The 25,764-nt window shown below is 35.2% G+C and overlaps 1 non-coding gene across 1 annotated transcript; it reads left to right on the forward strand.

The window, feature by feature from the left end:
• The first annotated feature begins 711 nt into the window (after positions 1 to 711).
• LOC125128544 (U1 spliceosomal RNA) lies at positions 712 to 877 on the forward strand. Its single transcript, XR_007135251.1, has one exon. It is a non-coding gene; the product is annotated as a U1 spliceosomal RNA (small nuclear RNA).
• Positions 878 to 25,764: the final 24,887 nt, after the last annotated feature.

Genomic DNA, 25,764 nt, shown 5'->3' on the forward strand with positions numbered 1-25,764 from the left:
TCAGTAACAAGTGACTACACATCTTATTAGTATGTTTATTTATGAATCTTAGAGGTATTACTTTATTATATTATTTACATTATTAAGCATGTACAATATGTGAGTTTGAAATCTACATAAAGGTAGATTTATATATTAATAAATAAATGTTATATTTTTCAATGGCATAAAGACTCTTCCATAATTTTAGTGAGAGAAGTTTTATTACATTTAATTCATAATTTGGAAATAATAAGTGGATGCTTTCTGATGCAAAGGCTTCTATGAATGTTTCTGAATTAATTTTCTATATAGCTTTGCTAACTGAATATTACTGAAAATGATAGTTCACAAAGGGATATAGACCTAAGTGAAAATAGAACTTCAGTGACACTACTTAATAAATTAGGTTATTTATTTTGTATTCTTCTCTACCTATAATGCAAAGTTTTATATTAAAATCTGTTTGGTAAACTTCTGTAATGGTATCAAGAAACTTTTCTGACAAAGCAGGGGAAAAGTATTGCATTTTTGCACTTTTAAGAAGTTTAAAAACCACAGTAATATTTCACCAGAAGAAACTTCACTGGCTGATTCAGATTTCAGAATAATTGTATTCCCATTATTCTTCCCAAATAATGAGGCTGAGGTAGAATTCATGTTGGAAATAGAAATGTCACATTTGTTCTTTTCCCTTCATTTTCTCCTATTGTAGGATTAATATTTTCTCTGATATTCATTTGGCAGAGAAGATACCATCTTCATGAAGGTGGTTTTGCCTTGAAGAGTCTCCTCTGTTTCTCTCCAGAAGGGCTGACCTCTGTAATTTTCCCAAATGTGGGAAACTTGACTGCAGTACTTGGGGGAGGGGGGGGGACTGTGTTTGCACTTTCTCTTGGGGTGGGAGGGGTTCTTTGAAAGAAACTTTGAAAGTCACCTCTCAGTTTGGTGAGGTATGGTCTTAAAAATAAAAAGCTTACAAAATCTGTAAATTCATTTGGCCAGATATACATTCTCCTCCATGAGTCTCATTATTAACACCCTTGATGACAAAAAACTTCCACTGAGAAGCTCTTTGTCTTTGCATTCCATGCCTGACTGGAGTCCTCCTCATGCTCAGAAAAAGTGTGGGTAGTGGTGCCAAATCGCACATGAAATTTAATGTCTCAATTTCTTTCCAAATTTTTAACCATAAAGTAAATATAAACTTTAATACTGTCTTTTGAAACTTCAATGGGTTATCTTGCATAACTCCTCTAGTGAGTATACACATTCTATTTGTAGGGAAAAAAAAATGGTTCAGGGTATGGAAAGACAGTCTATGATGCCACATATTTGGCAATAGAAAGAGGATACTTAAATATGTTTAGAAGTAATTAATTGAGAATCAGATCAAGATCTAGATTATTAAATAGAACTTCAACAATATTTGTGAGGATTGATAAACACGCTAGCTCTGAGAGTGCTTATTCTGTGGAAGGTGCTCTTCTAAGCATTTTGTGTGTTTTAATTCAGTTAATCTTTCATATTTAAGATGCATATAGTTCATCGAACTCTCTACACAACTAGGGCGGGAGGAATACTACAGATGAAATACCATTTCTGAATGGGGTATTGAGAAAATTACTCAAATCTGTGGCCTGACTTTAGGGCTCCTGCTGGTAATATTACATTTGGCTGCCTCTGGAGCATTCATGGAGAAATAGAAAGCAATCAGAGTAAACTAAATTTGGACAGATTTTTTTTTTCTTGAGAAAGTAAAAAAAAAAAAAAAAGATAACCCCTGAAAATATTATGAAAGCCAAAAAAAGTTAATAAGGATTATTTATGAAAGAGATGGCAATGATTGGATAATGGAAGAAGTGGGAATTTATTGATTACTTTCTATATGGTTTGACAGTCTACATTCCTTTAAATTTGAGAAAATAAATTTAAGAGAAACAAATAAAATTAACCTCTATTCAAATATTTGCTATAAATCCCTTTTTATTTAATACAGTTTTGGAAGTGCCGGGGAGAAAAATAAGCCATTCAAAACAACAAAAGTAACAATATTTAGGCAAATACTTCTCATTTGTTGGTTATATCATTGCTTAACTTGAACCACTAAAACAGACTTGAAAAATTAGAATTGACAAGTCCCTAGCATAACTAATTAAAAATAACGTTGTCAAAATAATTGTCTTATGTCAATGATAATCAGTTACAAATTATGAAGGAAATTTCTTATTCACAATAGCCAGAAAAAAAAAATTCACACAAAATCAAATCAGAGGCGGGGGAAATTACAAATACATTTAGAAAGAAATTTCTGGATTTGTGTGTGTGTGTGTGTGTGTGTGTGTGTGCTTTTTAGGGCTGCATGTGCAGCCTATGGAAGTTCCCAGAGTAGGGGTCGAATAAGAGCTGCAGCTGTGACCTACACAACAGCTCATGGCAATATCAAATACTTAACCCACTGAGCAAGGCCAGGGATTGAAACTGCATCCTCATGGATATTAGTCTGGTTCATTACTGCTGAGCCACAAAAGGAACTCTGAAATTTGTGGAAATTTTTGAAACACAGAAGAAAACTTGACTCTTCCAGGGCCATAAAACAAAGTTGAAAATGTGGGAAAAATACGCCAAGGTTTTCTGTTTGGTTTTCTTCCAGTCTTATTTATTTTTTATTTATTTTTATGTCCCCAATAAATTATTTTTTTCCTACTATACAGCATGGTGACCCAGTTACACATATATGTATGCATTCTTTTTTCTCACATTATCATGCTCCATCATAAGTGACTAGACATAGTTCCCAGTGCTACACAGCAGAATCTCATTGTTAACCCATTCCAGTTTTATTGAGATATAATTGGTATACATCATTACGTAAGTTTAAGTTATACAGTGTAATGATTTGACTTCATTCAAAAATGATTACCAGAATAAGCTGCTAACACTATTGGTATCAGTCTATACATTTAGCACCAGCCATTTTATGTTTATCTTCTTGCTGTCTTTGTTTCCTGTACTTCCATTGTTTCCTATTGTGTGCTTTTTATGTTTATTAATAGGATTACACATATTTAATTACTTTTAGTAAAGTTATATTATTTTTATAGCAAAAACAACTGACAGATGTTTTAGAATAAATAATATTAATTGCATTGTCATATTTTTTAAGACAACTAAGATGAAGGATTATACTTGATTATATAATACATAATAAGTGGTATCATTACCAAATTGTTTAAAACTTTTTTTGGGGAAAAAATTGTGATTTGACAAACCAGCTAAATGTCCTTGATACTTTATAAGACAAATTAGAAGAGAACATTCTCATGGATTAAAAAAAAAACCACAAAATCATCACTATCATTGGAATACTCTCCTTATTTTATAGATGGATATTAGAAGTACACTTATAATGACACACAATTTTCAAATGCACCAACTTGGATTGATTGAATAGAGACCAAAATGAGAGAGGGGGACTGAGCAGAACACCTGAATGTATAAACATGTCTAAAAGAAATTAAATTTTCAGGTAAACTGGTAATTGTATAAAGTACATTTTATTACCAAGTGCAAGCTGTGTTTATACATGTATCAAAAGAGACCATGGCCGGAGTTCCCGTCGTGGCTCAGTGGTTATCGAATCTGACTGGGAACCATGAGGTTGTGGGTTCGATCCCTGGCCTTGCTCAGTGGGTTAAGGATCCGGCATTGCCGTGAGCTGTGGTGTGGGTTGCAGATGAGGCTTGGGTCCTGCGTTGCTGTGGCTCTGGCATAGACCAGTGGCTACAGCTCCTATTCGACCCCTAGCCTGGGAACCTCCATATGCCATGGGAGCAGCCCAAGAAATAGCAAAAAGACAAAAAAAAAAAAAAGAGAGAGAGAGAAAGACCATGGCCACAGAGTCCTCAAATTATACTCAGGTTGATTCCAAGCACCATTCTTCCACTGTACCTGCCAGAGAGTTCTCTGTCACATAAGCATCCCTCCAGGTTAAAGGGCTTGATAACTACTTCTGGTTGTTAAGTGGCTTAAACTCTACTGTTCTGGGAAGCAGAAATTAATTCCCAATTCCTTCACCACCCCTGTTAAATATCTCTGCTCCTCAAGGAACACTTCTCATCTTAGAAGCTGTCTCAGATAAGAACAATATTTCAAGTGTGAGCAGGACAATTATACCCCAGAACACATTCTTGTTCCTTTATTTATCCTTCACTTCTATGCAAAACTTTCATGATGGCAGTGGGAAGAAACCCTAAGAATATCTTGATTTTGCAAAATGATAGAATATTCATGTTGAAGGGGGAGCTGGAGGACATGGTTTAAAGCCCTCATTTTAAATTAAAAGTCCCAGGAGACTTTATTTGACCCAGCTTAAGTGACATAAGTGATTAGTAACAGATTTCCTATAATGATCCAGTCAGCAGATTTTGATTAACACTACTATCCCTTTCCTTTCTAAACAGCACATGAATTCCCTTTCAACTCCATTGTTATATTATTACTGTCTTTCTTTTCTCTTTTCAAATGCTGTGTCACACGGTTTTCCTTAGGACAGCAATTCTTACAGCATGGTGCCATTTCAGGAGGCCTGTGAGGTCAAAACTACTTTCTTAATAATAGTAAGATATCTTTTTTCACTCCTTCTTTTATGTGTGTGCAGGGAGTTATACAGAAACTGCATGGTGTAAGATATTGACACAGTGAATGCAGCAGCAGTTATGAGGACCCAGAATCTTACATCAAAGAAGTTTACAAAATGCGAAATGCTGTCACACTTTTCATGATTATTGCTTTGGAAAAATACAAGCATTTTAACTAAAATAGGTTATTTTTGTTATCATACAATGATTACAGTGTTATTTTAAAAAGAATTTCTAAGTATTTTTTACCATCTCAGTTTTAATTCTTAATGTGATAAATATCAATATATATAACATACGGACAAAAGCTCCTTGGAGTCTGCAATAAGGTTAAGAGTATGAAAGTGTCATCAGAGGAAAATACTTGAGAATCACTGTCTCAGGTAGTTTATTTCTTCTTACCCCAGGGATGAGGGGAAAACACATGGAAATGTATCCTAATTATAGAAGAAATATACTAGCTAATTTAAAAAACAGGTATTAATAAAATCTTTAATATCTTGTCTCACAACAGTTAAGATCTGTGAAAAGTCATCTTGTATTATTTTTCATTATTAAATCCCAGGAGTGCACAGTATTTGTTACTTAGGGCAAGCCATTTCACATATATAGTCCTTTGTCAACCTAGAATAAAATGCTAATTTCAAAGATTTTTGATAACTATTAAATAAAATAATGAATGTAAAGTCTCTCATACATGCCTTAGAAACAAAAGATTTTCAAAGTGAAACTTTAGATGACAGTGGTCCTGTAGAATGGTAATAGTGAGGATAGTAATGGAGACATAATAGTAATTGTACTATTATTATTGTTGCTATTACTTTTAAATTGAGGTGTAATATGCATAACTTAAAGTGATACTTCCTGAGTTCCTGTTGCGGAGCAGTGGTTAACAAATCCGACTATGAACCATGGGGTTGCGGTTCGATCCCTGGCCTTGCTCAGTGGGTTAAGGACCCGCGTTGCGTTGCCGTGAGCTGTGAGGTTTGCAGACGCGGCTCGGATCCCGCGTTGCTGTGGCCCTGGTGTAGGCCGGTGGCTACGGCTCCGATTCGACCCCTAGCCTGGGAACCTCCATATGCCACAGAAGCAGCCCTAGAAAAGGCAAAAAGACAAAAAAAAAAGTGATACTTCCTAGATGTACAGCTCAAAGATTTTAATATATGTATTTACTCATTTTATCATCACCTGGGTTAAGATACAGTTTGTTGATTTCTTTTTTGTGTTTTTATTACATCAGTATCAAATTCTAAATATATCAGTGTGGTAAAATAAATCACAGTGCTCAATTTGGCAAATAATTGTAAAGAAAATGAACGAATATGTAATATGTAACTATATCGAATAAAAATATATTTAGGTATTATTTATGAAACTACCTTATTTAATTTCACAAGATCATGATTCAAAAGTTTATTGTGTTTTTTTTTTGTTTTTTTTTTCTTTTGTCCTTTTAGGGCTGGTCTGGTGGCATATGGAGGCTTCCCAGGCTAGGGGTTGATTCAGAGCTACATCTGTCGGCCTGCACCACAGCCACAACAACACCAGATGTGAGCCTCGTCTGTGACCTACACCACAGCTCACAGCAACACTGGATCCTTAACCCACTGAGCGAGGCCACAGGATCAAACCTGCGTCCTAGATTCGTTACCTCTGAGCCACAACGGGAACTCCCTCAGAAGTTTGTTTTACATAAAAATTTAGCTTATTTCCTGGCCAACCTTTGCACAATTTTAATTCTTGCTTTTATGTCACTCTTCCCTTATTTTTTTTTTTTTTTCGCTTCTTCATTTAAAACTAAGGTATTATGTAGTCTGGTTTATCTGTCTTGCTCACTGTGTATATTCCCGACCAAAATGCAGGTTGGAAAAGAACAGGTTTATTCACGGTTTTGTGTTCAGTACGTAGAAGACGATGCAGCACAGTAATTGCCTAATAGATATTTGTTAATTAAATGAATGAATGATAGGCTTTAAAAACATGGTTAATGCAAATGAAAAATTATGACCACAATTATAAGTATTAAAGTATGAACACTGACATTTATAAAGAAAATAAAAACAGGGCTGGCTTGGAAGTTTTCTTTGTTTTCATTGTTCTGGATTTTCTAATGTAATTTATTTAGTAAATTGAAATTAGAGGAAAGCTGTAATGAAAACACGAGAAGGAAGGCACACAACATGATTTATCCCAGTTGTTATATGACCTTTGAATGACCGGTGACTAAAAGCCAATTTGATAATTAACCCCTAATGATTTGTCAGGTTCTAGCAGTATGATAATATGTTAATCTCCTCATTCTTCAAATGCCAATACATTTCAAGCAAACTTTCAGAATTTTTTTTTTTTTTTGGTATCCACAAGCAAATATCTAATGACAAGACCTTCCCGACTTATGCCCAGTACAGATGGAATTGATGCTAAATTCAGTGTATACTCACAATTTTAAGTCAATTTAATACCATTTTCTTTGTCCTCATGGGATATTAGGGAAAAGCTAATGACATATCTTATGGATACCTTTAAATTTTACTTGAAAACACATATTGCTGTCACTCAGACAATCTGATTCGTTCTCTTTTAAAAGCAGAGCCAATTTCCCAGCATCTTAATCATTTTCACTGCTTCTTCCTGGATAGTCTCCAAATTATCTGCATCCTTGAACTTGTAGAACTTGTGGAGGAACATAATCTATAGAGATAATTAAAGCAGGAATTAAGTATTGCTAAGTTCTCTTTTGACAGTGATGGTGAAAGTCTATATTTCATAAAAATGCTGTAAAATGCAGTAATTTTTCACTATCCCACACTTGCCCTCCACCTTTTAAGTTACTATCTATTTAAAATAATTTAATAATTTAATAATAGCAGGTCAGGATGAGATGAAAAGGGGAGGAAAGAGACATGACTAAGGGAAGATAAGTAGGGGGCATCTTTGTCTCTAAGAATCAAACAACCTCGATGAAACAGGGAACCAGCTCCCATCATGTGATGATGCTTTATTCTTGCTTCAACATCTCCTATGCACAATTACTCAGATGTTATTACTCACATTCGGTGATGAAATCTTATTGCTTCTCAAAGTGCTCCTTCCCTTTTTAATTAACTGGTATTATCAGAAAACTTGTCCTTAATATGTGCCCTAATCTACTTCTTGGGCAAGGAGTAGAGTTAAGATTTGAACCTAGGGCTTTACTCTAGAACCTACAGTTCCTTATCACTGAGGACTGCTGTATTATATGTCAATACTACTGTTCCTTAGATGTCTGTTTACATTCCACAAGAGACCTGCCAGAAATCATAGAGCTCAGGAATTCTCCCTGTGGTGCAATGGGATCAGGGAGAGTATGGAGCACTGAGATGCAGATTCTGCCCCGCCTGGGCACAGTGGGTTCAGAATCTGGTGTTGCCAAAGCTGTGGCATAGATGGCAACTGTGGCTTGGATCTGATCCCTGGCCCAGTTCATACTTGCGTGTAAAATCAATATTAGGATATTCCAATTTCTTGCCTAATATTACAATCATGTGGTGTCAAATGTGCCACAAGAGTCAGAGAGCTTCCTGAGAAGTCATAGCCTAGTAATCCAGAGACAACTTAGAGACATTTGAATATGTCTAATTAAAAAAAGGAGGTTTTTAAATCATCCTTAGACTAAGCAATTAGAGAATTCATGAAAATAAAATAAATCAAAAAATGTTGAAGGTATAAATTGTTCAGTAATTTTTTTATTTCCTGTCAAAATCATCTGGTAAGTCAGGATGCATAAAATAGGTGTATTGTTGAAAGCATAATATTTAATTTTCTTAAATTTATTTCTACACTATATGCTATAGGAACAAAATGTTTTTTTAATACAGATATTTAATTTTCTTGATCAATAAAAATCCATCAACAAGATGTGTACATTGACCCTTTTCCTATTTACAGTCTAGTCGATTAAATTTCAGAGTACTGCATGCAATAATTTACAGAATAAATTAAGTACACTATATAGAACATTCTGTCTAAAAACCTGAAAGACATGACTTCAAAAATATATTAACTTTTGGAGTTCCCATTGTGGCTCAGCAGTAAGGAAGCTGACTAGTGTCCATCAGGTTGTGGGTACAATCCCTGGCCCTGCTCACTAGATTAAGGATCCAGTGTTGCTGTGAGCTACAGTGTAGGTCACAGACATTGCTTGGATCTGGCATGGCTCTGGCTGTGACTGTAGGCCCGCAGCTTTGATCTGACCCCTAACCTGGGAATCTCCATATGCTGTGGGTGCAGTTCTAAGAAGAAAAAAAGTTAACTTTTAAATTTAAATTATAAATTGAAATTTTAACTTCAGATGCTATTCAAATGAATGTTTAATTATTTTTAAATTATTTATGAATGAATAAGTATAAATAATGGTACAAATATAACTCCCGTTTCTACTGGGTTTCTGATAAAGTACTTCAGGAGTAGGGAATAAGGAAACTGCCTTTTTTTTTTTTTTTTTTTAGGGAACGGAAAATTTTTTTTTCTTTAAAAAAAAATCTCGGCACAAAAAGGGGTGTTGCTGTTTTGGGGCTTTTATTGAACAATGGCTGTCATGCTTAGGGAATAAGATACAGGTACTGTGAAAATACAGTAGGAATATTTTCATTTTATTTATTATATGCAACACTTCAACTATCATAAGAATTATTTATTAAAAAATAATTGGACTACCTTTCTCCCTGTAGTTGTAGAGCAATACCTTTTCCTGGAAGCATCTATTTTAATGACTTTACCATTTTTTTCTAATATGTATTTTTCTATTATTTTTAAGTAAAATGGGCTTATTGTCATATGTTTCTCTTATAATGAAAGCCAATGCTAATTTGTCAATGCCTGGCATAACTAAATATGATACACAACTTCCTAATATAGGCTGAAAAAAAGGAAAAACAACACTTTATGGAGTGCTTGACTTGCCCCTCCTAGTTTACATAGGGCACAAAAGTTATCCCTCTATTGCTTGAACTTGATAGGTTTCCAGTGACGTGAATAAATTACTGGAAGTGCCTGGAAGCCATGGGGAGCAACTCCAGGAGGTAATTTAGTCATTCCTTTCATAGCCCAGAGCTTTGTGGCAGTCAACAACACAAGCACAGACGTTAGACCAACAAGCAAGGAAGCTCCTGTTTTGAGGAAGAGAAAAATAAGCTGCCACAAATGCCTCACAACTTTATTATTGCAATTGATCACATTTATGAAGACCTCATAAAGTTGCAAACAGTTATAATACAAAAAGGCAGTTGTAACAATGCAAAGTGGTCTATCATCACCTCTTGATGACAACTTTATTACTGCTGTGGACCAATATTGTTCAGAGGAATCTAGTAGCCATAAGTTATTTTGAAGTGAAGCAGCACAGCAGGCTGGAGTATTACAGTATAAAATTTATTTTTTATGAGACACAATAATTATATCAAACTGTTACCAAAATGTCTGAGAACTACAGAATCTATTAAGATACCACAACAGAGACATCTCCTTTATGTTCAGGGGAACGGCAATAAGGATTTCAACCTGGGTAGAGGGAGACGAGCTCTCACAGCTCACCCTTGGACTGCCTACAAGGTACTGTTGCAGGTGACTGGCAAAGATGAAGTTTAATAATGCACCGCCTCACCTAGCTCAACAACGCGTGAAACTTAAGGGCCTCCAGCCATGGAGAGGATTTGGCATTCACTAGCATCTAATTATGAGAGTCAGGAGGAAAGACTTTTCTCTCATCTGTGTACCATTACCCCTTTAGTCTTGAATATTTTTAGGTTTTTTTTTATTATTATTAAAAAGAAGATAAGAAGCAAAAGACATAGCAATATAAATAACTTCCTTAGGAACCTTATAAAAAATCTGATATATGAGCCTTCATAGTAATTGGATAGAACGTCACAGTATGAGTTTCAAATATGTTGTCTGCCCTTCAGATCAAGGTCTAGGACTCATTTTAGGAATTCCTGAGATTGTACAGAATGTAATTTGAGTCACTTCAGTACTCTAGCATCTTCTCTTAACCCTGAACCTATTTGTACTATTTATTATTCACTCAAAAATATTTGTTAAATGCTTACTATGTATCCAGCACAGTTATGGGCAGAATGGGAACCAAATTAGAATTTATTCCAGGGGGGAAAAATGGCCCCAGATTGATTTGAATTATATGCTTCTTACATTTACACATTTGAATCTCCTAGGCAGACGTAACCAAGGTGTAAAGAAAGCAATTTAGTGGCCTAAGTACAACTAATGTGAACACAGTCCATGTACCCCAAACATTTAATAATGAAAGTGCTTGTGCGTAAAGGTGAGTAGCTTATACTAGGTATTCGGTACAGCAAAATTTCCTAGGAATCTCCTCCCTCCAAATCCTCCTTCATTTGGGATTTCTCTCAGTCTTTGTTGTTATTCCACTATCAATGTGCCATGTCTGTATCTTGACTGGTACTCTCACTATGATTTCTACTATTATTTCCTACTAGGTTTGGAAATCTGCCGTCCTAATTCTCAGTCTGGCTTGGCTTCTGCCAGTGTATCTGGTAAACTCATTCTGCTGCCTCTCAGTCTTGTGGTGTCACAGTGAGGGCCAGGTCCTCAGACCTGTGATTGAGAGAGTGATGCATATTAGTGAAGTTTTGTGGTTAGTTTGAAATGCAAAGTTAAAATATAAATATGCCCTTTTGTTATAACATCCAAACAAAATAGAAATACATAGATTAATATCAAACTCTCCATTCAAACATATTCCAGTTATACATCCTTTCCCATTGATTTTCAGATGGTTTCTGTTGTTTATACCATTTTTAAAGACATTTATTCTTAATTTTTATTTTCATTTAGTGAATCTTCTTTTCTATCTGGAGATTTTTGCCTGGGTGTATAATATGCAAAATGTTGTGATGGATGTTTTCTATTTTCTTCTCCAAATTCACTCCTCTCCACTCCATATTCACTGCATGTTCTTCTCCACTCTTTTCTATGCTCAAGAATCTGATCTTTATGATCTGGATCAAAATGTTCATTTATTCTTCGCTTGGACTTGGGCAAAGGGAGTCATGAGCCAAAGTTCAGACTATGGGAGCAAAATAAAGATGGGGATAATTATTCCTCTGGCTTTCTCTCTTCCAGTTCACCAAGAGGTGACTGTGTGCCTTTACCCATAACCAACATTCCTCCTACATCTTCTTTCTCAGGGTTCTGGTAAATACTTCTCCTTTTGTCCTTTAAAGGCAAGGAATGAGTTGCAAAGACTTTCCATAGTGCTAGACTAGACCAAGGTACTTCCTTATCCTGGGTTGGTTTCTTCTAATCTGCTCACACTTCTGTAATTAAAAACAATCTTTTTCATCAATTCCTCCATAATTATCCCATAGCTGGAACCATAACAGATAAATTTGTTTATGTTCTCTCATTAGGACTTAATATTCTACCACTCAGACAATGGATTTCTCTTCACACTTTTCGTACCCTTAATCTGTAAATCAAAGAAAATAAAAATACAGACTTCAAGGTCTGAAATAAAATGAGATAAAGCCTCTAAAGTACTTATACTGACAAGAGCATAGTAAAATACTGATAATGTGACTGTTTTTAGATGGAAATTTTCTCTTGATGCCTACTTCTTGGCATGATCATCAAGGGTTATTTTGTTTTTATTACCACATTGGTGATCTATTCTCTTTAAATTCTAAATTTAAAGCTAACCTGCCATTTTATAGTAAAATATTCATCTTACAATATCTGATTAAAATTCTAAATGCTACTAGCATACAAATTCATCTTACCTGGGAAAAATCCTTGTGCTTATCTATTTATCCTTAATAGTAGGATTCCAGGATATATTCTCCATTATATTAGAGTCTTTTATTGTAAAAAATAAATGGGATGTATTACAACATTGTTTTAGATATTTAAAAGTTTATTAACACTGTAGCTAGGATCCCTTTTTCCTTGCTTTTAAACATTTCTCTATTAGAAAGCTATTGAATTAGCATATGTATTTTGCAGTGTTCTGCCTTAACAGTTACTTAACATTACATATAATTTTTGAATTCCTCCATTAAGAGTTTCTATTTCTCTTTCATGAAAACCAAATACTCCTACATTTTTAATAGTATGACAAACTCCTAACATTTTCTTTTGGATTCTGTAGTGTATTATTTTGTGATAAATACAAAAAAATCCTCAAAATGATGATACTTCCTCTAATTGTTTTAGTTTTTATTTTTCCATATTCTTTATAAAAATTATGTCAACAATTCCCTTAATCAGACGAATAGTTTCAGGTTAAAATGGTGTATTCTAACCTTGTGCCTAGTCCAATCCTGGTTGATCTTAGTAAGTATTCATCTGGTACAGCTTTGTTGAGTTGCCATCTCATTTGCCTTTTTTACTTAACTCTTTTAGAGTCTAAACAAGGTACAAAGAAACAGATGTTTCTCAGGCTATATTGTGAAAAAGGATGATTTTTCACTTTTATTTCTGTTTTCAACCCCACTTCCTGAAATATATCGCAAATAAATCTACTCAATACTGTGTAATAAACTATATGGGAAAAGAATGTGAAAAGGAATGGATATATGTATATGTATAACTGATTCACCTTGCTGTACACCTGGAACTGAGACAACACTGTTAACTCAAATATGCTCCAATAAAATTTTTTAAAAATTTAAAAAAACCCCAGAAGCATGTCAATTTCTGTCCTTATGGGTTTCAGTTAGACTTAGTGATTGATTGTTTAATACATGTATAGATTTTTATTTTCAAAAATAATTGAAAGATCTATTTCACTAAAATAATTCTTAGATTATTGAAAAAATTTAATTCTGTTCATTTTTGCATTAAATAAAAATGTTCTGTTTATAGCTTTATTAGAATTATGTTTTGTGACCTGAAATATTTAATCTCAAAAATTATATTCTAAAGACATTTTTATTATAGATTTTATAAAATAAGTAGTAAATATTTATTTAAAAAGTATAAATTGTTAGTGTTTGGAAAGAATATAGCATATACACACAAATGTTCTGTTTTTATTTGTACTTGATTATAAAAAATTAATTAAGCATTTTCAACTCCACTCTTTTTTATTTAAACTGCCAAGGGAAATAAGTTAGTTGATAAATATTAATTAAAATGCAAAGTAAAATTGTTAAGCAGAATTACACTCTTTATAGTATTCTAGGTCTTATTATGGGATGTAAATAGATGGAAATTTAACTTAAAAATATTTTTGAGGGATTACCATTTTAACCAATGACATATCTGGGGTTGACACTTTCCCTGAAGCCTATGATTTCTTAATTTCATTCATTCATTTGACACTGACTGCCTCAGGAAAACAAGAACACAGGTGGGCTCTTTTTTTCATTCTTCATCTTTTTTATAGGCATGAATGTAACCACTTATTAGGAGAAAATAAGGTCAGAATAGCAAAGCAAATTTATGGCTCTGTTAAAGGTGAGAAGTGGGAAGAGAGAGTGAGGTCTTTTTTTAAAATAACTCCCTTCTTTTGCCCACTTTTGGCCTGAGAGAGAGCATTTTTGCTTTACTTGTTTAGTTTATGAGATCAGGAAATACTCAGGTTTTGAGTAAACAATATATAACTTAAATATGCAAGCATTTATCTTGACACAAAAGCCAGATATCCAATCAGGATGCAAGATACCAGTTAATCTCACTACTCTGGAGCTCAACACCATTTAACTCTCTGAAGCCCAAGCCTCAGTCCAAGGCTTTTTATTGTTCAAATTGGAAGGAGAAAGTTATAGTCCCTGAATTTTTTCAAAATTTTCATCATTCAAGCTTCTCGGTATTTTAAAGTAGAAAGTGATTTACATGTTAAAAAAAAATTTGCAAAATCCTGGACATGAGTAAAGGGAAAAAAAAAAAAAAATCTAGAATGGGCTTCCAAGAATCACTTCCAAATCAATCTCAACAAAGTGCCTTCCTAAGGCCTCTGAAAGGGGGAGAATCAGAGAACTACCAGAAGTACAGATTTCAAGAACATACTCTCATAACCATTGCGGCTGCTACTGCTCTCACTGACATTACCAATGCTGCTAAAAATTGCTCTTCTACTCCCACAAAATGAGTGACTAGCCTGTTGGTGCAAAAACACCCAGTGCCTCCCAAACTTTGCTTTTGGAGAGCAGCAGCCAAAGAGCCACAAGAGAGGCTCTCGTGCACTTCTGACTTCATATGAGTGCCAATAATTTGTAGAACCAAATTCCCAGTCAGACCTACAACCCTAAGGGAATCTGGGAAATAGTACTTTAGCTTTTAAGACTGCAATACAGGGAGGTACTCTAAAAGGATGCTGAAATGGGCTCTGAGGGTTAATTCCTCTTATTAATCACGTCTTTTATGTTCAATGTGGTGTCTTAGTTTCAAAAGTTCCTCAATAGCTTCAAAGCACTACCGGAGAATTCAAACATGACATCAGCACCACTGGCCAAAAGTCAGCTGATTTATAAATTTTCTGCTCACAATTTTGTTGTGACTGCCACCTCATTGCCTCCTGTGGAAGATCCCTCTGCTTTAGACACTGGACCTTATGCTTTTAGCATAATGATGGAAACCATCTAGAAAATTTAATCTTTGTATCTCTTCCTTGAAATGATTTTCCTCATGTTCTGTTTCACAAATAGCTTTCTATTTTTTTAAGTACAAATGCCCTCTTAGAAGTCATTTAGTGGATTTAGCTTGAGTTTTTATTTTCAAGTATCTATCACATGAAAGAATGTAAAATGATCACTGTAAGTAAAACTGTATCATCTATGTCTTATAAATGTGTAGATTTTGATCTTAAGGAAAACTGATGTAAATTTCATCTGTAACTTCTTTGATTTTTTTCCCCTCATTTTATGGGTCAGGATCACATCTTTATGGATTTGAGATAATTCCAGAAAAGACAGAAATTTTTAAGGAATTTAAAATATCTGGGCAAGATAGGGCAATGATGGTCAGTTCTCCTGGACATTGAATTATAAAGGATTCCTTTGTTCAGTATAGATAGCTGCCACAGCAAGTGCTGTGTCTACCACTACCTGTCCTGAAAAGTACACATGCTTCTCTGGGCTCCTCTCCACACAAGTCATTGACTTTCAGCTATTTCACAAAGTCATCTGTTATTCTTTTGTAGATTTCATTCCTGATCATTTTCCCAAATAGAGATTCACTAAGAAAATTATCCAACACAGAATAATTATAATCAAGAAAATGAGAAACACTCAGGAGCATGGGTTTTCCCAAGGATGCTGGTAAATGGAAGAGAACAGAAATACTATTTATATATATGACTAAATGTTATAAGAATGATATGAATATTGGCACATCTTCCTGTTATTAGTTCCAAGGGCAAAGGTATTATTCTGGGAGTCAGGAGAAACTGAGAAATCAATTTCAGTCCTAGCTCTGCCACTATATCTCAGTTCAGACCACCTCCATCTCTAGTTGTACAGTTGCCAGAAACCTCAGAGTTATCCTTAAATTCTTCCTTTCTCCACAATCCACATTCAAAGCACCAAGAAATCTTTTTGGCCGCACTTTCAAAATAGATCCAGAATCTGATCACTTTTGACCGCCAACCCTAGTCTGAAACCTTAAGATTTCTTCCTAGCATTAATGTAAGATCTTGCGAACTAGTCATCTTGCTTCTATTCTCCCTCCCTCACAGGACATAATATCCAGGTGATCTTTGTAAAACCTAAGTAGGTTCATTTCACTCATTTGCTCAATGTTCACTGTATGGTTTTGCTAGGGCTATTATAACAAAGTACCATAAACTGGGTGGCTTAAATAGAGTATTTATAGTCTCACAGTTCCAGAGGCTACAAGGCTGAGACCAAAGTGTTAGCAAGATTTGTTCCTTTTGCAGGCTTTGAGAAAAAAAAAATCTGTCCCAATCCTCTCTCCTAGATTCTGGTGGTTTTCTGGCAATATTTGATATTTGTCTGCTTAAAGAACATCATTCCAATGTGTCGCAGACATGTTTCTTTGAAAACTCCATCTTGTCCTTCTTTACTTTATTCCATCTTCATTCTTTACTTTATCCGATTTTCCTGCTTGAAAAACAGTCACAGTGCTGGTAAATGACTTAGCTTCAGAACAAAGACTGTTATGTGCCTAAAGGTCAGAGTAAAAGCTTAACCTTTTACCAGCTAAGTGGCTTTTAAAATAGCAGAAGAACTTATAGTAAACAAACCCTATATCCTCCACCCATAGCCCCTCCTCACTTAATCTCATCTAAAGAGCACAATAAAAGCATGTGGTTTCTTGAGGCAGTGCTCTTGGTCCCTGAGACCTTGAGTCCCCCAGTTCCCACCTTTACTTAAGATAAATGTCTCTGTGTCTTGTTTTATGTTAACTTTTTTCCTTAAGTTCCCCAGCACCTGTTCTTCAGCCCCATCCTGCTGAGCTGGTTTCTGCACCAATGTACATCTTCATCTTCATATGACCGTCTCCCTTGTCTCCAAATTTCCACTTCCTATAAGGACACTGGTCATATTGGATTGGTGGTCATCCAAATGATCTCATCTTCAATGATTTTATTTCCAAATCAGGTCATATTCTGAGGTGCTGAGGGTTAGGACTCCAACAGATGAATTTTGAGGGAATACAGTCCAATCTATAACATGTATCAGGACATCTTTTCAGACAAAGTAAGATCCAACACCCTTACAGTGGCTTCCATATGACACATTATGACCTGAATCTCCACTTCTTCTCTAACCTTACTTTTCAAGTTAGCCACCCTCACCTAAGGACCATTGCACTGGCTGTTCCCTCTGCTGGCAGTGGTCCTCACTCAGATGACACATGACCAGTATCTTTGCTTTCTTCTCTCTCTCTTTTTTTTTTTCTTTTTAGGGTTACAGCCATGGCATATGGAAGTTCCCAGGCTAGAGGCTGAATTGGAGCTGTAGCTGCTGGCCTACATCACAGCCACAGCAAAACCAGATGCAAGCTGTGTCTGTGACCTACACCACAGCTCACCGTAACACTGGACACTTAGCCCACTGAGTTAGGCCAGGGATCAAACCTATGTCCTCATGGATGCTAGTTGGGTTCATTAACCACTAAGCCATGATGGGAATACCACTCTCTTCGATTTTGCTTAAATGTTACTTTGACAATAAGCTTACCCTGACCACCTGAACCAAGCTGAGGCTACCCTCTCTCTCCATGAATTTCTAATACCCTTTCTTCTTTTCCATTTTTGATGAGTAATACTAAATTTTAACATATTCTATTAATTATTATTTACTAAAAATATTAATATTTCCCCCTTCTGTAAAAAATGTAAAATTTTGTTCATTAATCTACCCTTAATATTGATTACAGGGCCTGATGCATAAAAAGGGATTAGTATAAATGAACTGAATGTTACACCAATGGTCCTTTGTGAAATAAAAATTATCACATCAGAATCTAATCAGTACTAAAGTACTGTGGGACTACCATTTGTTCACTGAGTCTGTGTGTGGACAAGAGAGGTCTCCTGGCATCAAATCTGGATTTATCATTAAGATACTTGGAATTATTTCCCATTATAGAGATAGAAAGAGTCTTTGCAGCAGTATATTGGAGTGGATTCTATTAGGTAAGGGCATCTTAAATTGTAGGAGAAGAAATGCATGTGACAAGCAGTAAAAGGTAGAAATTTTTTTTTTTGTCTTTTTGCCTTTTCTAGGGCTGCTCCCGCGGCATATGGAGGTTCCCAGGCCAGGGGTCAAATCAGGGCTGCAGCTGACGGTCTACACCAGAGCCACAGCAATGCAGGATCCGAGCCGCATCTGCAACCTATACCACAGCCCATGGCAACGCCAGATCCCCAACCCACTGAGCAAGGCCAGGGATCGAACTTGCAACCTCACGGTTCCTAGTCAGATTCTTTAACCACTGCACCACACGGGAACTTCAAAAGGTAGAATTTAATAGAAAGTTTATGGAGTAAAGAATTGGTTTACAATGGTTTTCTCTTTTATGGAAATGGGTTTCAAGTCATATGAGCTCCTAATAATTAACTATTGATACAAAGTCATCTGAAAAATTAGAACAGATGGAAAAAGTGAATTAGAATTATGGAGCTGAGTCACAGTTATGGTAGGATTATGGGCAGAAAAAATCATGACTGCTGCTACTGCCATATCTGGAAATGCCCTATTTCCTTAATATCACATGTTGTATTGAACTGCTCCATGACATATCCGAATATCTTTCAATAACTGACCTTCTATTTCTTTTTAAGTTTAAGGTAATAAGAAAAAAATTCTTGCATTTTAAAAATTAAATTTTTTATTTTATATTAAGGATTTTAAACTCATAGAAAATAACAAAGGCCTACATTGCTTCTTACACTCCATTGTTTCATTTTGGATTTACCTTTATTCTTATAAACAAACATAGCCTGTGTCAGCCTTATACTTCTTTTTAGATAAAATGTTGACTTTCTTGTCACTGTTAAGAGTTTTCAGTTTCATTAGGATTCTTAATATTCTGGATCTCACAGAAATGTTAGATTCATTTATGTTGCTCAGAGAAGTGTGCATATACTACTTGAGAATTTAAGTTTGTAATCAATTCTGGAAATTTTTCAGAAATTGTGTCTTTCAAGATATATTCCCTTCTTTCTCATTCTAATGCCAACTGCGTATTCTGTCTCATAACTCATTATCTTTTCTATTTTACTTTTCCATTTATTTTTTTCTTTTTCAGTGACTATATTTTCTTTTCTAAAACCTGTTTCTGTTTCTTTTCCAAATGTCCCCATTTTTTTTTCTCAGCATGCAGTTATTTTTTTGAGGATATTTATTACTTTTTAAAGTTCTCTAAATTTTCCTATTAATATCTTGTGCTTTTTATGATTGTCACTTTATTATTTGAAGATAATAGAATTCTGATCTTATGTCTGTCATGCCTAACTCTCGATCACTGCAAATTATTTTCTGATATCTTTTGTGATTTTGTACTCTAAAATAATATTCTGGAGAGTAGATTGAATTCCTGAAGAACCTCACCTTATGGTTATGTGTTTTCTTCCTAAAAAGCACTCTGGTAATAGTGTGGACCTATAAATAATCATTGTGTTAATTTCTCATCTTGAAGATTCTGGTTCTATGTGGGCCTTGTAAAATCATTCCTAAATCTGATGAATGTATAAGCTGTGAAATTATATATTTTAGGAGGAAATTTTCTTTTTCAATTGGAGTCCATACAAAGACAGACAAGCTTCCTGTTGTCACTCTGTGATGGAGGATGCATTGTCTTCTATTTCCCCATCTCTCTCTGGGAACAATCCAGCTTTGTTCAGGCATCTCAGTTCCAAATGTCTACCTGATATGTGTCAGCAAGCCAAAAGCCCAGGGATTACTAAGATATGCAATTCCTTCCACTCAATTTTTCAGGACTGCTACAGAATAAGTTTTCACACTCAGACATGTGACTTTTAATCACTTCTTCAGTTTTTGTTGTTCCTTTGCATATAATTTCTCTTCCTTAAGATCTTCGCTATACCATTAGACATTTTGATTATATGTCATTCCAATATTTTTCATATGACCTTAGTTTTCCATCATGCTGGATTTCATCTTGAGAATATACAAGATGTAACATCAATGCCTGGTTCTAGTGTCAAATATATTTATCCTTACTTCTTCAACTTTTACCCCAGTAAATAATATTTTAGAGTGATAGAATTATCCAATGAATCAACTTTTCCTTTCAATATGAGAAAATAAACTAATTTAATGTCTTTATTTTCTTCCATAGACCTAATTCAACTCACTGTTATCAACATCTAAAACAGTCTCTCCTCCATTAGAAGGCTGAAACACAAGCCGGAGTGGGCATAATTTATGGCAAAATTTAACAAACATCCTTCTGTGCAGGTGAGACTCTAGTTACAGCTTGGCTAACAACAGATGGCATTATTTTAACAAAGAGAAATGCTGAGTGAGACACTGACTCCCTCTCAAGAATAGTGACAGACTGAGATTCTTGACTTAAATGAGACCCTGGTGATTGGATTTCATAAACCTGAACAGAACAGAGACTCATCTACTGCCAACTGCGTAAAACACCTTTAATTACAGTCACATTGCTAAAGGTTAAATAAGCCCCATGTAAGTAAAAAGAAAAAGATAAATATTTTATTTTTAAAATCTAGATTATCACCAATTTTTTGTCTCAATATTGTAAAAATCCTGGTGTAAAAGATACAGAAATAAATAATAGAAAACGCAATGATGTTAAGAAAAAAGAAAAACAGATTTTAAACACATTTGATTCTTTCAGTTAGTGCTTTTGGATCTACCTTTAAAATCTGGCTCTGACTTAATTCTCATTTCTTCCACCGATTTATTCAAAACACGACCACTTCTCAACACTACTGCTGCAATAGCCTCCCACTGGAATCCTTGCAATCACCATTTTCTGGATCTATTTTCAGTATACAGTCTTTTTGTTTGTTTATTTTAAATTTTCAAACATGCACAAAATAGAGAAAAGTATATACAAAACCCTCACATATCATGCAACAATTACCAGCATATTACCAACATGCTTCCACTAACCCATCCTTATCCATTTTTAAGTATTTTAAACTTGAAGTAAAATCAAGTAAATTCTCTGCTCATAATTTTATAGAGGCTTCTTAACTCAGAAAAAAAAGGGGAGAAGCCCTAACGCTTTTCATGGCTCACATGCCTTACCTGATTTTCTATTACCCACTCTTCCACCATCTCTCAACTCTGCTCACTATGCTCCAGCCATTTGACTCCCGTGTTGTTGCAGGAACATCTTGACCTTAGAAATCTGCACTTTGTGCCCACCCTGCTTAACCTTTCTCTCCTACCCTCTGTGTAAACAGACCCCTCTCTCAACTCTTTCAAGCCTCTGTTAAATGTAAATTTTAGATTTTTTAAAATTTTTTTTCCATTATAGCTGGTTTACAGTGTTCTGTCAATTTTCTACTGTACAGCATGGTAAACGTTAAATCAGAAATTTTCTGGGTATTCTCTTTAAAACTGTAATCCACCCCAAGCTGCCTGCCAGCATGCCTTATCTCCTTTGCTTTCTGCACTTTTCATCATAGCACTATTTTGTTTACTAATGGAGCCTCTATGCAGATACGTGCCTAGCCTGTATATAAGCATACTCTATAAATATTTTTTAAATGTTAACATTGGTTATATATTGCAAAGTCTTGAATGTAGTTGAAATGCTCAACATGTTTTAACCACTGACATATTGTGCTATTTTTATATATTTTAAAAATGCTTTAAGCAGGCAGCTGTGTGGCCACCTAAAGGTAAGGGAACTCTTTCCCATCACTTTCCTCCCTGCTATTGACAGAAGTACAGATGCCCTGGAGAAAACGTTCTACAAATGTGGTATTTTATTCCATTTAATATCACCTAAATCTATTGTAGGAAGAAAGCATTATGTGATGGTAAATATTTAACAATCGGCTCTTTGGCAGCAAATAAAAGACCAGATTAATCGCACTGCTAATTTCAATTTCAGAAGTATTTATGTATACTTCCACTAAGGCCAGTTTCAAGCTACCAACTTAAAGTGCCAGAATGTGGATTTGAGAAAAGGCCTAGGACAGCATAGCATTTTTAGAACATATCCTTCCTGTGTATGTGATAGACGCAAGGAAACTCAAGAATCTAGAAGATTTAGTAAGTGATGGACTATGAGCTAAATCCAGCTTGGCATTTGTTTTTGTAAATAATGTTTGTTGAACAACACCAGTCCCATTCATTCATGAAGTGTCTGTGTGACACTTATCATACTGCAAAGACAGAATTGTAGATTTGTAACAGAGATTACGTTGCCCACAAAGCTCAAAATATTCAATATTTGGATCTTTACTGAAAACAGTTGCCAACCACTGGACTAGATTATAGTAAAATATACTTGGTGAGTTTGCTCATTATCATTATTTTTAATATAATTTGTTGAATTGTCAGTTTATGTAATTTAATTTTTTTCCCCATACCCACAGAATGTTCCTGGGCCAGGGATCTGACCTGTGACACAGCAATGACCTGAGCCACTACAGTGACAATGCTGGACATCTAACCAGCTGTGTCAAAACGGAAATCCTGTAATTAAATTTTTAATAATGGCTATGCTTGGCTCACAAAATTCTTGAAAATTTAATACTGGCTCCCCTTCCACAGCCAGTGCTAGATAGATCCAACACACAACTGAGGGGAGGGACTTCTTAAACCCATTTTCTCTGACTCTTCCTATCTACCTACCCCACAGTATTTTGGATAAGTTCAGTGCAATTATAAAAAATAAATTTACTTAGAAGTTACATGTCTATGAATGTCTTAACTTGATTATTTCACAATGTATTTCTATTGATAATTTTTTAGATATCATTTAGTTAATTAGTCATTGAATATTTTTGGAGACCCATTAAGGGATTTAGCAATGAATAAGGCAAGCTGAAGCTATGGATATGATATCTGGACTGAGAATGCCTTTTGAGTGGAATGAGATATGTGAAAATGTGGGAACAGAGTACTTCAATCAGAAGTAATGGAAAGTGCAAAGGGCCTGAGATAACAGTTAAATGTAAAAGTGACAGAAAAAGTCAGATCACTCAAGTATGATGAGTGATAATATTGAGAAAGGAGATGAAGGCTGAAGAGTACACAGAGGCCTTAGAGGCAATGAGTTTCAAATTTTTTCTAAGTCTAATAAAAAACGACTGAAAAGATTTTAGCCTGGACCATAACATAATCCAATTTGCATTTTTCTAGCTGTGTGAAAAAGGGACTGTGCAGGGCAAAAGTGATGCCAGGGAGACTTGGCTGTTGACCTGATGAGTGACTTGGAGTAAGACTGTTAAAGTGGAACAGGAAAGAAATGACCAGATTCTCGATATACCCAGATGTATTTTAACGCCAATTAAAAAGTCAGATTTTTCAAATTTTGCTTTATGAATTTGCTAAATGGTCCCATTATTGTAGTTATTAACCAATACCTTATTAGTATTCACTTTCCCTACACATGGTCCACAGGGACATAGAGCAGAATCTAACCTGCGTGGTTGAAGCCAGGTCCCATCATTGCTTGTCATTCACATAACTCGTACCTCATCTGGCCTTCCTCATTTGCTCCTGTTCTTGGAAAATTCTTCCCTTACAATGTCCGTTCTCAGGCTAATTTTAAGCAAAACCTAACAATACAAACTGTTTGCAAGGCACACAAATATGTAACTGAAATTACATTATAAAGAAAAATCCCCAGCTGGCCTTTTGGGCCACATGATAAGAACAAAGGAGAAGGAAATACTCCTTTTATTTATATAATTATCATGCTAATTTTTGGAAGCAGATCTAATTTGTAGAAGGAAAAATTAGAAGCTGAGTCTATTTCACCATGGTGAAATCCTTTGACTTCTATCTAGTTCTGGTGCTTTCCAGCCACTTAAACTTGCTGGGCTGCCATTTCCTCATATCCCACTTCATGGGTTTGTCATGTATATTAAAGGAATTAAAGGTCATGTGGTAACAGATCAATAATAAATATATATATTTTTTTAGGTAAAGATAAATGACAAAGTCAGTGGTTTAGTGGATTCTACATAAAAATATGGACAGAGTCAATATTTTCACAAAAATAGGAAATAAAATTCTTTCTGAGATAGAAGGGAATGAAAGAGCTAAAGTGACATGTTTGAGGAGTGGGAAAAAGTTTTATTATACCTAGAGTAATGGCTCTTGATTATAATTCTTATTTCAGCTCCACTCTACAGTAGCCTTCTTTTCAATTCTTTTTCAGCATAACCCCACAGAGGGAAAAATCCCCATGTCTCTACTTAGTTGTGAAGATATTGAGTCCTTGGAGCCCTCTTCTGTCTAATAAGAGAACCACTCAACCACATGTGACAACTGAGCACTTGTGGCTACTGCAACTGAAGGTCTGAATTTTTTCTGAAACATTTTTATTGAAGTATAAATGATATACCAAGAACTGCACATATTTAATGTGCACAATCAGATAAATTTGTACATATCCAAACTGAAGGTCTGAGTTTTAAATTTCATCAAATTTCAATTATTTTAAACCTAGCTTTCCAAACTGCCATTTAATTTAGTCTTTGGAAAACTTTAATGTCAGAACAACTTTGGTATAAGAAGTTGTACTTTTAGGGAGTTCCCTCACAGCTCAGCAGGTTAAAGATCCCCTGTTGTCACTGCCCCAGCTTTGATAGGGAAAGAGTAGGCACAGGTAGTTGCAGAAGTCCCAATAATGGACCATAGAGAGGGAACCCCCTGACCCCCCCCCATCCCCTTTGGTGATAAAACTGTAGCCCACTGGATCCTGCGGGCAGAGCCTCCTTGCCTGCCTGCTTGCATTTCTCACAAGCATCCTATCTGAATAAATCTGTTTCTTGCCTATTGCTTTGTCTCTCCCTGAAGTCCTTCTGTGCGGAAGAACCTTAGTTAGTCCAGATACTGACACCAGGTGAGTATTCTAATTTGAAACTGTGAGTTTAAGTCGCAGTCTGGGTTTAGGCTGGGTTCAAGTCCTGGCTCAGGGGTTCAAGGCCCAATCTGTGTTATGGCTAGGTTCAGGCTACTAGTGCTGTCAGTTTCAGCTTGGTTTCATTCCCTGGCCCCAGAACTTCCACATGCCATGGGTGCAGTCAAAAAGAAAAAAAAAAAAATGTACTTTTGAACTGTAAATTTAAAATTTTCTTAGACGTCCTTCCTTCTTTAATTTTTTTTTCCTTTTGGCAATTCTGGCTGTATAATTTCAAATTATCTGTCTTCAAGTTCACAAATAATTTCTTCTTATCTAAAAAACTTAAAATTGTAGAAATAATGGGTATAATGGCTGTTGTCAGGGGCTGAGGGGAGGAGGAAATGGGAAGTGGCTGTTGGATAGGTAGAAAGTTTTGGTTATACAAGATGAATTAGTTCAGAGATTTGCTGTGCAACATTAGGCCTAAAGTTGTCAAAACTGTATATTAAAATTTGTTAAAAGGGTAGATCTCCTAAGTGCTCTTAGTTCAATAAAAAAAAATCTAAATGTAGATCAGGTATTAAGAATTTTTATTTTCTTTTTCTTAGGCTGCACCCATGGTATACAGAAGTTCCCA

Source organism: Phacochoerus africanus, chromosome 5, assembly GCF_016906955.1.
Source record: "Phacochoerus africanus isolate WHEZ1 chromosome 5, ROS_Pafr_v1, whole genome shotgun sequence".
Classification (NCBI taxonomy): Eukaryota; Metazoa; Chordata; class Mammalia; order Artiodactyla; family Suidae; genus Phacochoerus; species Phacochoerus africanus.